Consider the following 13,026-nt stretch of genomic DNA (forward strand, 5'->3'; position numbering starts at 1 on the left):
AATAGGAAAGACCTTGAAGATATTCAGATGGAATTGGATAGGATTGCCTTGGAGATGCCCTCTCAATGCTTCCCCTTAAAAACTCATCTTCAAATTCAAGAACTGGAAATTAGGAGAAAAAACAATTGGCTATTGCAGAAGCCACTTGGTGATTAAAAAGCAGGGAAACCTGGTTCAGAGAGGGAGACCGAAATACAAAATTTTTCCACCGTTATGCAAACCAACACCGTAACACAAATTCAATCTAGGAGATTAAGGACGAGGACGGGAAAATACTACAATCGCATGATGATATAAGTAATGCGGTTGTATAGTACTTCAAAGGAACTTTCAACAGGAATGAAAATATAACGGTAGAAGATATCTTCTGGGGTATAGAACCTTACCCTACTATGTTAAGAGATGAACATAGTGAGGCACTTTACAGACCTGTCTCTGAAGAAGAACTCTTAGAAGTGATGAAGTCCTTCAAAAGGGATAAATGTCCAGGTCCAGATGGATGGACAATTGAATTTTTCCTCCACTTTTTTGAACTTGTAAAGAAGGATCTACTAAACATGGTTGAGGAATCCATATTAAAGGGTAGTATTCATCATCATATCTCATCAACTTACACTGCCCTTAGTCCGAAAAATAAAAATTCCATATCCTTTCAGGATTATAGGCCGATTTCCCTGTGCAATTCCATCTACAAAATCATATCAAAGATTATTGATGGCAGAATGCAGAATACTCTTTCGTATTTTATCTCACAGGAACAACATGGGTTCCTAAAAGATAGGCTTATTCATGATGCCATTGCAAATACTCAGGAAAGTCTGCATTCGATCCATACAAAAAATCTTGATGCTGCCATCTTTCAAATTGATCTAAAGAAGGCATATGACTGCCTGGATTGGGGCTTTCTAAGATGTGTTCTCACCAAAATTGGCCTCAATCCCATTTGCACAAACTGGATAATGGCATGTGTGGAAAAGGTAGATTTCGCCATCCTCATTAATGGATATCCAACCAATTTTTTTAGAGCGGCTAGAGAACTGAGGCAGGGATGCTCCCTATCCCCGCTCTTATTTATCCTGGCAATGGATTGTTTAAGCCTGCATATGAAAAGAGCTGTATTGGAAGGACATTTCCGGCCTCTAATGATAAGCAAGAACAACAACATATCACACAGTCTTTTTGTTGATGATATATTGATTCTGGGTATGCTTTGTCGTTTTACTTGGCTATATCTCTATAATATCCTAAAGAAATTTACAATGGCTATAGGTCTACAGATCAATGAATGGAAATCTATAATCTACCATGGGAAATGTAACATGGGAACTATTGAATATATCAAATGATTATTCAATATAAAAAATTCCTCCATTCAGGTAGGAATGAAGCATCTCGTGTTTCACTTAAAATCTGCTTGCTACTCTAGAGAAGATTGGTAATGGATCATCGACTGATTCTATAAAAGAATTAGCCCATGGGAGTGCAAATGCCTATCGATGGGAGGTAGAGCCACCCTTTCCCAAGCGGTTTTAGCACAATAAATGTTTATTGGGCACACATTTTTTATATACCAGCAAGCATTATCAAGGAGCTAAATCGTTTGACAACAAATTTTATTTGGGGAGGCTCTCATGAGAAGAAGAAATATCATCTAGTCAAACTCGCCAAAATTATTCGTCCAAAACAATTGGGAGGATGGGGAATCATGGATCTTCAAAAATTTGGAATTGCTTTATTATGTAAATCCTTATGGAGAGGCTTATTTGGGGAAGGAACCTGGAGTAAGACCATTAGAAAAAAGTACTTGGAAAATAAAAATTTTGATTTCTAGTACAGGAAAGGTACCATTGGCAACAAACAAGGCTCTATGGTTTGGAGAAGCTTTCGCAAAATTCAACATTTCTTCTTACTACATCTCACATGGAATTTTCAGAATGGTAATAGAATTCTAATCACAGAAGATACTATCCTTGGTGCTGGGGAGGGATGCTTTATTCCCCATGAAATCCAAAATTTACTACACAATGCAGGCATTTTTGTATGGGGCCAAGTCATTGTGGGCTGGCAGGGTCCTATACCGATCTGGAAAGAAGCAGACAGTATGGGCCTATATGGCCAAGCAACACTATAATGGAATAATCTCATGGCTAACATAAAAAATATAGGTATCTGCTGTACGAAGGCTCGAGATTATCTTACATAGAAAGGAAAGATGTCGTATGACAATATAAGCGTTGTTGATACCTATTTATCCTTATCTCGCATGACACCCCTCCAAACAGACCGACAATTTCCCACAACTCTATGGAAAACAGGAGTTCCAAGGAAAATTACAATTTTCTCCTGGCTGGTTTTTCACAACAAAAATCTCAGCTGGGAGAATCTACAAAAGAGGCAGTGGCATGGGCCAGGCATATGCTCTATTTGCAAAGCTGAAGACGAAAACAATGACCACATATTTCTACAATGTAAGTTCACCACACAGGTATGGAAACATTTATCAAATTTCTTTGGTTTTTGTTTTATAATGCACTCCTCCATTAAGGACTCACTAGAATGGTGGAGTACATAGAAGCCCTCCTGGAGACCCATTCCTCTACTCTGTCTATGGACAATTTGGAAATGGAGGAACACTTTCTTGTTCCAAAATAAGAGAGAGGAGTTTCAACAAATCGCCTACAAAATCATTTCAAATTACAATGCTTTTTTGCCCCAACCCAAACAGTCATGCAGAAATCCCAGTGGGCACAGTCACACATTGCTGGAGTTTCCAATGGCTTTTTTTGATGGCGTGGCACAAAAAGGTATATGTACTTGTGGCTTTTGGATATCCATAAATGATCACCTAAAATATAGTCTTTACTAGAATGGAGGTAATGGCACCAATAACAAAGCGGAAGCAATGGCTCTTTGGGGCCTTATATGTTTCAGTGATTTTTTAAACATTCCAATATTACATATACATGGAGATTCCAAATTATAATTCATCATGTTTTGGGAAAGGTGTCAATAAACAACTCTTTTCTTTTAGGATGGATGGAGAGGATCGAGATCTTCTTGCAAACTCAAAATTGATACTTTATCTGGCACATAGATAGTTCCCAAAATATGCAAGCAGACATTCTATCAAAAAAAGGTCTACTCCAAGAACTCGGTAAATGGCATATGGACATTTTCTGGGAACATAACCTCTATAACATGGAGGACTTTCATCCCCAGGTCTTTATCTCCATATTACTGAGCATTGTTTTTTTCCCCTGTTAATGGATATTTTCGGCCTGGCCACTCGGAAAAATTCAGTGTCCTTTGCGAGGTGGGATCTTTGCGAGGTGGGATCTCCCTCCTTCGTAGATGGTGATGTTTACTTTTTCAACAGGTTTTTTTTTTTTTCAGTGTCTCACTATGGTTTGTATAGCTATCCCTGTTTTCAGGTTGTTTTTTACACAACCACTTGTATAGTTTTTTCTTCTCAATAGAAGGACCCTTTGTAATTTTGCTCTTTTCTGGGGATAGGTGGTATGTGACCCCTGTTATACCAGCATGATTTCTCTGTATATGTAATGGCAATTGCCTCTACGGGAACAACGGTCTTTTTTATAATCTCTCATATGATTATAATATAAATCTTGCTTTTTTCGTATTGAAAAAAACACATTGATTTCCGTTGTCGAGACTTGAAATCGGGTATCTGGAATGAGAGCAGAGAGCATCTATTTCAATTCACAAGACATATTTATCTCTGTTGCCGGGTCAGTCGTGTAAAAGCCGACAACATACTAATGAAATTCTGATATATTTCAATACGCAAAACGCATTAATTGCCGCTGTCGTGATTTGAACCCAGGCGTGTCGTGTAAGAATCGAGATCATACTAATGACATTCTGATAGATTTAATACATAAGAAAAGGCATTCTTTTGTTGTCTGTACTTGAACTTGGATCTCTCGGGGGAGAGCTGAGTATGACAATAACGTAAAAGTTAATTGTAAGTTTCATTGCAAAATTAATTAAAATAACCTAGTATCTTTCACTCAAAATCAAATTGCCGACCAAGAACGGGTCAAGAACCCCCATAGTCCGAGAAAATTGCGCATTGCATTACATTATAAACTTCAGCTATTGATGAAACCATGAGAAGCGTATACAGAGATTCGGTCTTGGTATGGGTGTTGGTTCCCAAAATTCCTTTTTTCAAAGATGTTGAATTGAAAGAGAAATATAAATATCGGTGCATTTATATTATATGACAACGCTATTGAAATTGTGGATAGAAGAAAAGTCACGAGTATCATCTGAGGGTTAACCTAACGAGTTCATGTTGCCGAAAGTGCTTAACCTAACGAGTTCATGTTGCCGAAAGTGCTAACGAGTTCATGTTGCCGAAAGTATATTAATGGGAGGCCATTTTGTCAATCTCTTCAACATTTTTAGGGTTAGGCTTTGTTAATAAGTGAATGGGAAATACTCTTCCCAGATATTTCATTAAAAAAAAGTCTATGGGATCTTGGATAGATGGTGATCCATGTTTGTGTTAAGGCACTCCATGATGCGAAGTCAAGGTGATATATTAGACATGTTGTAAATGTAGTCAAGCTTACTCAAAAGAAGCCCAAAAAAAAGAAGACTCCTTGTCCCGATTGAACATGTTGGAGATGTAGTCAATCTTACCCAAAAAAAAGAAGAAGAAAAGCCCCAAAAAAGAGAAGACTCCCCGATTGGACATGTTGGAGATGTAGTCAAGCTTACCCCCAAAAAAAAACTCCCTTGGACATGTTGCAGATGTATTCAAGCTTACCCAAAAAAAAAAGAAGACTCCCCGTCCCGATTGGACATGTTGTAGATGTAGTCAAGCTTACCCAAAAACATGTTGTAGATGTAGTCAAGCTTACCAAGAAAAAAGAAGACTCACCGTCCCAATCGAGGTGATATATTGGACATGTTGAAGATGTAGTCAAGGTTACCAAAGCCTAATGGTTAAGATCATGTGTTTCCTCCTATGAGGTCATAGGTTTTTCTCATTATAGGTCATAGGTTCAAAATCAAAGGGGGATAGAGTATTGGACATGTTGAAGATGTAGTCCTACATATTGAAGATGTAGTCCTGCCAAACTTACAAAAAAAAAGAAAATAATTTTAAAAAAATACAACGTGAGTGGGCCTAATGGTTAAGATCATGTGTTTCACAGGTTTAAAACCAAAAACAGATAAAAAATGTATCGACAATCAAATCACTACCCAAAAATAAATCCCTTGTCCCACAAATAAGAAAGTCTCATACATCAATTTAATATTTAACTTAATATTTAAAACCACATTCATCCTTTTGCTAACACACCTTGTGAATCCCTGTGAAAAGTTTTGGTATTTGTTCATGCTTTCGGATGGTCTACAATATAGAACCAATGGCATTGGAGTAAGTAGAAGACCGTTCAATCTTATTAAAATTAAGAGAGAATTACTTTACAATATAATATGGCATTGGAATAAGTAGAAGACCGTACAATATTATTTAAATTAAAAGAGAATCAATTTACAATATTTTAAAAGAGAATCAATTTACAATTTACAATATTTCAATATTGTAGAGACAAAATTTTTTGTTTTTTGTTTTTCCATGGTATACCTATGTACCAAGATATCTAATTAATATGAAATTTGATGATGATGATGATGATGATGGTTATCGTCCATTGAGACCAAATTGGTCTATCGGACCTATAATATTTTTAATTTTTAATTGTCTTGCTCCTCGTCTTTCTTGGTGAGATTGGTGTTGTAGCTCTCTTTTTTTTCTCTACGATCTTCCAACTTCCTTTATCTTGCATCTCCTTCATCTCTTCTGGTTCTTAAGACAATGGTGTCTTAGGTTCGCGATCAATTGTGTTCGTCTTTTTGAAGATAGTCGGAGAAGAGGTTTGGTCTAGGAGATCTGCTTTGTTGTTAAATGAAGATTTATTTTGCACGATATTCGAATCCTCATAACTATTGATACTTGAGGGGTTGTCAAGTGCACTTTTTGGTTGTTGGGCAGGGCTTTCTCCATGCTTGTCTTGAGAGTTGTTTCTGTCTTGCCCAATTTCTTGTGATTCAGAGTTTTCTCTAGAGTATTCTTCTTTCATGACAGTGTAATGTTCTTTTTGTGCTCCTTCCCACCAAGTAGATTTGGATATATAACATCTAAAAATATATATATATTATAAATATTATAATAGCTATGTAAATATTAAATAAATAATTTTAACGTTATTATCTTATTTATATTTTATATATAAAATTTTATTAATATTAATATTATAATAACTATGTAAACATTAAATAAAATTTTTTAATATTATTATTTTATTTATATTTTATATATTAAATTTTATTAATATTTTTGAATTTTTAGAGTCTAGATTTTAAAATGGTTAAGATTTAAAATTTGTAATAATTTTGATAAATATACTAAAAAAATATTTAGCAATGTTAAAAATTGATGTGATTCAAAATAATTTTGATAAATTTATGTATTTCAATTATAATTTTTTAAACTGACAAATATATTTTTTCCTTTTATAAACCCTATCTACTTCAATGAATTCAACCTCGTTCTCATTCTTGCCATTAAAAAAGATCTCACAAATCTTAATTTTGAACAATTCTTTACTGGATAAACAAAGACTCAGTTCTACAAAAATTACTTGCTTTAGTTATAATTTTCACTTATCAAACACTTACAATATATTTTTTTTTTAAATTACACATTGCTAAAATATGGCTTTCAAAGAAAACGCTCGAATTGCAAAAAAAACCAGAGAGATTAATAAATCCCCTAAAGAATAATTTATTTAAATTTCTTTATCTTATCAAAACAAAACATATGGTTAAATGTAAGAATGTTCTTAAGAATTATTTAAAATTTTAGATTAAGACTTTTATAATCTATAATGTAGATATGAGTCTTTCGGATTAATCACATTGTTATGATTAAATCGAAATTTCGAACTAATTAATATGATTCAGCGTCAAAACCAATTTTTAATGATGTAATTAATCCAAAAAACACATATCTATTAAAAATTGTCAAAAAAAAATTAAATATTAATAAATTCATTAAACTTTTTACTATTATGGTTTTTAATTTCTTTACCATATCACAATTTATGGTTGAATAGACCGAAGACACCTTTTTGGACTATTTTGGAAATTATCACAATTTATTGTTGAATAGACTGAAGACACCTTTTTGGACTATTTGGAAATTTTGTTGTAGTGAAGTTTTTTTAATTTTTTAAAATGTCTTTTAAATTAAGTATATATTTAGATAAAAACAAATTTTTTTTTTTTTTGGTTGTTTTGTAATTTGAATGCATCATTGAGCGCTCTATTTTAAAGGGAAAATTTTGAATATACATACTATTTAAAAGATTATTTTAATACATAATATAAATAAAATATTTTAATATTTATGTTAGTTAAATTATTTTAATATTGATATTTTTATATAAAGTAAAAAAAATATTTTTAAAATATTTTTAATGACGTATATATATATATATATATATATTTGTGGTTTACAATTATTTTTAGTCATTGGGTGGTTGCTACGTCTACCATTTAGAGATTAAGCTGATTCGCGGGGATCAAACCTACCTTTTGGCTATCAACAGATCTGACCCCAAGAGCTTATAGGAATTGACCCTGTGACCTCCCATATAGTGAGGCCCCAACTTGACTGATTGAGCTAACTCTTGGAGCTAGTAATATATATTTATTTTAATTCCATAATATATTTAAATGTAAATTCATCTTAAATTTATAATATCTTTTTAATGTAAATCTAGTTCATAATTCTTTTAAACATAATTTTATTTTTAATTTCCAATTTATAATTTATTTACCAATATAGATTCATTTTAACTTTGGATCTATGGAGGGCTAAGAGGGATGCATATCTCTTTTTGAATTGAAAAGACAATTGCTCTGCCCAACAACAAGGTAAAGAAAAACCTATGCACAACTTTGGCATAATGCAAGTTGAAGCAAAATTTGGAATGTTGTATGAAAATTGAAATAGAATAATTTAAGGGTCAAAGTAAACATATATTAATTAAAAAGTGTATAAAATAATTAAATAAATAGTGTAGATTTTAAATCAATTGATTGACCAATAAATCAAGTTTGGGCGTGCATTTTAGTGAACAAAGGCAATTTTGGTCAGTTTCACAAAAACGCACGCCCAACCTTCATTTCAAGGCCATATTGAATGATTCAACTTGGTGAGTACTTTTTTACTCATAATTGACATTAATTTTTCACATAGAAATGTCTGTTGTGCAACAATATGCCAAATTGAATCGATTTCATAGAGTTAAAGTCAAGGTTTGTGTGATGCAAATAAAAGCACACCAGGACTTGTACTTAATTGACTGTGTGATAATGATGATTTCAACCTAAATATAAGACCATTTTATGCAACATAGCATAGTCGTTTTCATAGAGGAAATGCTATACATTTAAATCTAAGTCTGTCAAAATAACAATTGATCATATCTAACAATGATCACAGTTGGAACAAATATGCACTCCCAGGCTCACCCATTTACACTCGTGGTAATGAAATTTGAAATAGGATATGATTGGACAATTATTAAGCTTAGGCTATATAGTCTTGCATCATGTCTGACAAATATCCCGCAAAACTATGTTTCTCACTTATACAAAAACTTTCACATAAGGTATGTCAAAGAAAAACTCAGAATGTTGTATGAAATATGAAGTATAAATATTTAAACTCAAAGTAAAGATATAACACCGCAAAAGTGTGTAAAATCATTGAATAAATAATCTATGATTTGAATCAATCAGATTGACTAATAAATGAAGCCTGGAGGTGCATCTTAGTGAAGTAAGGCAATTTTGGCCTACTTCACAAAAATGCATGCCCAACCTTCATTTCAAGGCCAAATTGAATTACTAAACTTGGATATTATTTTTTTACTCATAATTAACATTAAATTTGCACATAGAAATTTCTATTGTGCAAGAATACGGGAAATTTGATTGATCATAGGGTTAAAATCAAGGTTTGTGTGCCTCAAATAAATGCACACTAGGACCTGTACTTAATTGACTGTGCGATAATGATCATTCTAACCTAAATATAAAATAATTTTATGAAACACAACATAGTCATTTTCATAAAGGAAACGTTATACAATAAAATCACTGAGTCTGTTGAAATAACAATTGATCATATATGCCAATGATCACAATCAGAACAAATATGCAATCCCAATCCAAACCAATTACACTCTTGGTAATGAAATTTGAAATGGGACATTATTGGATAATTCCTAAACTTATGATATAAGCTTGCATTATAGATGATAAATATCCTATGTAACTATGCTTCCCACTTATACACAACTTTCACATAAGGCAAGTTGAAGGAAAATTTAGAATGTTGTATGAAATATGAATTATAAATATTTAAGCTCAAAGTAAATATTTAAAAATGCAAAATTGTGTAAAATCATTAAATAAATAATCTACAATTTGAATCAATCAGATTGGCTAATAAATGAAGAATGGGCGTGCATTTTAGTGAATCTAGGCATTTCGAGGCCAAATTGAATGATTAAACTTGGAAAGTACTTTTTTACTCTAATTACCATTAATTTTGCACATTGAAATTTCTGTTATGTAAGAATATGACAAATTGGATCGATTTCATAGGGTTAAAGTCAAAGTTTGTGTGCCTCAAATAAATGCACACCAGAACTTGTACATAATTGTTGTGTGATAATGATCATTTCAACCTAAATATAAAACATATGTATGCAACATAGCATAGTCATTTTCATAATGGAAATGTTATATACTAAAATCCAAGTTTGTTAAAATAAAAATTGATCATATCCGCCAGTGTTCACAGTAAGATCAAATATGAATTCCCAAGCCAAATAAATTACACTCATGGTAACAAAATTTGAAATGGGACATGATTGGAAAATTCCTAACCTTAAGATATAACCTTTCATCATGTCTTAAAAATATCCTACATAACTATGATTCCCACTTATACACAACTTTCATACAAGACAAGTCAAAGAAAAACTTTGAATGTTGTATGAAATCCAAAGTATAAATATTTAAGCTCAAAGTAAATATATAATAATGAAAAAGTGTGTAAAATCATTAAATAAACAATCTGCAATTTGAATCAATTAGATTAGGCAATAAATGAAGCCTAGGCATGCATTTTAGTGAAGCAATACAATTTTGGCTTGCTTCACACAAATGCATGCCCAACATTCATGCAAAGACTATTTTCTATGCTTTCCTAGAATGCAAGCATCACATTGCTTAAGTTTCCTAGGAATTGTATGCAAACTAGTAACACCATTTTTCTTCAACAAGCAAAGGCTGTCATAGTTCAAGTTTCCAAATATAGCATGACATAATAAACTTGATGGAAATGTACCTTCATCATAATGAGAACTATATGAGAAATTTTGTGCATGAGCAGAGGTACCTTGCAACTTCATAAGCCTTTCTTCTTCTATCCCCATCATGGAAAGTGAGGGATCTGATGCTTTTATCACCTCAAAATTTTCATCAAACATATGAATGGAGTGTCCTTGCTAGCGGATGTGGACCAAGGACAACAAGTTTCTCCTTAGATGTAGGAGATATAAAGAATCATGCATAAGAAATTCTAGAAGACCAGGCAATTTGAGCCTGATTGTGCCAAGTCCTGATAGCTTGACTTTTCATTTGTCTGTAAAGTATACTGCTCCATCAACATTTTCAGTTAATTCTTCAAAACAATATCTTCTAAAATTCATGTGGCAAGTTGCTCCCGAATCGAGAAACCAATAATTTTTCCAAGAAGCAAGTGAAGCATTAAACAAGTCTTCATTTACTCCAATATTACAATATGCCACAACATAGTGAGTGAATTCCAGTGCTTTACCTTTCTCTTTGTCATTGGTTTTACCTTTGGATTGATTTATTTCCTGCTCAATTTTGTCCCAAGGAAAATTGCATGTGGATGCATCATGCGATCCATCTCTATTGCAATGTATGCAATGAAAATTAGATTTTTCTCCTTGAGAGTGTCTGCCCTCCCTACCTTTGAAATTTCTTCTTCCTCTTCCTCTTCGACCACCTCTTCCTCTGGAAGAATCTTGAGCATGATTCTTACCTCTATGTGCAAGACACACAACTTCTTTAGAAGATTGAAGAGTTGTCTTCTTCCCAAAACCTTTCTCCCTCTCAACAAATTTATTCACAAGGGAGTCAAAGATAATCTCTTTGAGGTTTCCATTTGCTTGCAATGACTCAAGATAATTTGAATAAGTGGGATAAAGTTCCTTGACAAAAGCTATTGGAGGAATGTCTAGTTCAAAATTAGTGACATTGATATCATGCATAATAGATTTTACTTTTGATGCTAGAGAAAGAGGATCATCATTTTGTAATTCAATAACGGACAATTTAATCATCAATTGGAAAACTTCAAGCATAGAGTGTGAGTCATAAAGTTCCTTCAACTTCTGTAAGGATTCAAAAGCATTTGAAAATGGTGAAATATGGTGACTCACCTCTTCATTTACAGATGCTACAATCAAGGCATATGCCTTAATATTCTTGTTTTCCTAAATGGTGAATTCCTTGTCTGAGGTAGGCTTTGTAGGTTCATTATCTACTTCTCCTACACAAACTCCTTTCCAGAGCTCATTGAAAATGAGAGTGTGATATTTCGAGACCACTCAGGATAGTTATCCTTCTCGGTGAGAACCACTCCTACAATAGATACCAATGAATGCATTTTAAAATATGTGTACTGTAAAAAAATACTTCTACTACTAATAGGCTATAAGAAATTTCACCTCTACTGATAATATACTTTGAAAAATTTCACTTCTATTCTGGTTTATTTTTATTTTATTTTTGGACAGAGGTATTATGTGGGGGATGGTTATATGGGGAAGTGAATATATGGGGAGCTATTAATGGGGGGAGGGTTATATGGGAAAAGGAATTCAATGTAGGGAGTGAATAACATATAACAGTGAGGAGCATTCAGCATAACACTTTGGAGCGGAGGTATCTGAGGGAGGGACGACTGCATAGGAGCAACACATGTATATGGAGGAGGAGCCACTTACCACAGTTATAAAAAAATGTAGTGTGGTAATATTTTGGACTAGAGGAGAGCATAGAAATAGCATGCTATGGAGCAGTTACCACAGTTATAAAAAACATGCAGTGGGTATGATATGGAGCTGGAATATCTATTATGCAATGGAATGGAGTCAAATAACATAACATTAGAGCAAAGATATGTGTGACTTTGGTATAGATGTGTGGGATGTGTGTCTAGGAGTGGTATTAAATGTAACACCAAACAACAATTTTGTATGAGGTATGGAGCGTTCACTGTAACACAATCATTCAACATTCAAGGCATTCAATATTCATGGTAACATAGGGTTCATTTGCCATACTAAAAAGAATAGACATAGCAACATATCACCTCAACAAAAAATATGCTGCACGCATAGCCCAACATTTGAACACAAAGATCATGTTCAACAGTAGTGCTAGGAGCCACAGTTTCATGGTCATAAACCCATAAATGAATGCACAACAAAACAATCACAAAGGGTTCAATGCGGTTCATGATTTGTAGAGCTTCACACCTTAAAAACATGCAACATCAAAACAGTCCATCACCATTACACGCTTTCCAAGCATAGCATAACATTCACGATTTTGAAATGACTAGAATAACTAAATTTTACAGAGAATATGGCAAAGAACATCGGGACATAATATGGCAGCGAAATCTCACAAGAGTCACAGTACATAAAACTAATTTTGGACCTGTTCTCTGATACCATGTCAGGCCAGGAGGTAACTCCTCAAAATGAATTGTGTTTATTCATTAATATTACTCATGGTTATATACATGAGGGAGTGACTCTTGGGCTTCACCTCCTGATGACTCTTCATTTTCCATTATCTACTATTTACATT

The sequence above is a fragment of the Pinus tabuliformis genome, chromosome 6, assembly GCF_031772625.1.
Source record: "Pinus tabuliformis cultivar Carrire ecotype Pingquan chromosome 6, CPIR1, whole genome shotgun sequence".
Taxonomy (NCBI): Eukaryota; Viridiplantae; Streptophyta; class Pinopsida; order Pinales; family Pinaceae; genus Pinus; species Pinus tabuliformis.